Genomic DNA, 1,791 nt, shown 5'->3' with positions numbered 1-1,791 from the left:
CTTTGTTCTAATATAATATTCACAATTAGGGAGTTCACAAGTCGTGCTATTTGTCATATTTGCTCTTTTATACTATTTTTTTAGAACAGTTTTAAAAGTGTTGTTATTGCTTTACAAGTAAAATTGTTGTATTACAATACAACTTTGAAAAATATGTTTACTTTGCTATTTGTGAGTGCTATTGGATCAGACATTTCTATTTATTTACATTTTTCCTTGTCTGAGTACAATAAAATATTCAAATTTTAAATAAAAAATGGAGTCATCTCATGGCAATGGAGTAAGTTATCTTTAATTTATAACATATTTAACTTATTAAAGATCTTTTTTAATTCAGTGCAAAACTAAGCGTGTCCGGGGAAAACCAAACCATATGTGGACAGTGTCGGAAGAGAAGTCCCTAATTGATTTTCTTTTAGAAAACCGCCTATTTGAGGTTTTTTCCTTAAACACATATGTATAAATATAATTTGGAAATATAAGTACATATTTGCAGAAGCCGTCCGCCCAGGATTTTTATACGCGTTTCTGTGAAGAAAAAAAAACTAGAAATTCAGTGGAAGCTGATCTCTTCCTCCTCATCTTCATCGTCTAACAAAAATGCACCAAATAAATTTAAAAAACTCATAAATGACTTATTTGACGACTCACTTCCTTCCATCATTGCGTCCTGCGCGTACTTCTCGCAAATCGCAGCCATTAATTTGCTTTTCTCGCTTCTTCTGGGCATTATAAACTTTCTAAAGCTGTTTTAATAATTTTGATTTTGTCAAATATAATTGTTAAAATATTGTACAATAGCACACGAAAAAGTATGGGATGCTCACAAGTTTCATTTTACAACTGTTGTAAAAAAATAGTACAAAAGAGCAAATATGACAAATAGCACGACTTGTGAACTCCCTAAATGTTTTTCATGAAAAAATTTGTTCAAGCATTTTTTTATCAAAATATAGTTCATTATATAACTAGAACCATGTAAATCAAAGTTTCTTACCTTATATAAAGTTCACAAAAATTCAACAAATACATATATTCTAATTTTTTCAAACTTTCTAATCAGAATTTTTAGCCTTTTTGGGTATGTAGTTTTGTAGCGCATTAAATTTCAATTAAAGAAAAGGCAAGTTCCCAAGTAGCTGAAAATTTCCGTTCATTTTAAATAATTTTATTGCTTACTATAACGTACACTCGCTCCATTATATCTGCGTTCACCCTTGTTTTTTAAACATTCACAATGTTTTGCAAGCTATAATTAATTAATAATAATAAAAAATTGCATACCAGAAATTTTCTTAAAAAAGCTGAGTAAAAAGTTTAAAATTTCGATGAAAATTCATTAAATATTTCTTAATTTTGTATGCACTTTGTAGCATACAATTGAGTTATATGATTTTGTTTGAGGCATGAACCATATTTTTGTAAAAAAATAACAAAAAAATTATAGCTTGCAAAACATTGTGAATGTTTAAAAAAACAAGGGTGTACGCAGATATAATGGAGAGAGCGTACATGCAATATGTATTTTTGTATGGAAGGAAATACGCTATACGGTTTACACAAAAATTATTTAAAATGAACGGAAATTTTCAGGCACTTGGAACCTGCACTTTCTTATTGCATACCTCAAAAGTTTTTAAAAATTCTGAAATCTTGAAAATTTTAATAAAAAATGATTGAAAAACTTTTTTCATCAAAAACACCTTGAATATTATAATAGAATAAGGTGTATACATGTGTACTTACTTTTAACTCTGACTGTACTCTTAAATGTACTGTTTTCAATCCATT

Source organism: Rhagoletis pomonella, unplaced genomic scaffold (assembly GCF_013731165.1).
Source record: "Rhagoletis pomonella isolate Grant_MI unplaced genomic scaffold, Rhpom_1.0 Rhpom_scaffold_00003, whole genome shotgun sequence".
NCBI classification, from domain to species: Eukaryota; Metazoa; Arthropoda; class Insecta; order Diptera; family Tephritidae; genus Rhagoletis; species Rhagoletis pomonella.
The sequence above is the reverse complement of the archived record's forward strand: the minus strand, read 5'-3'. Positions refer to the sequence as shown.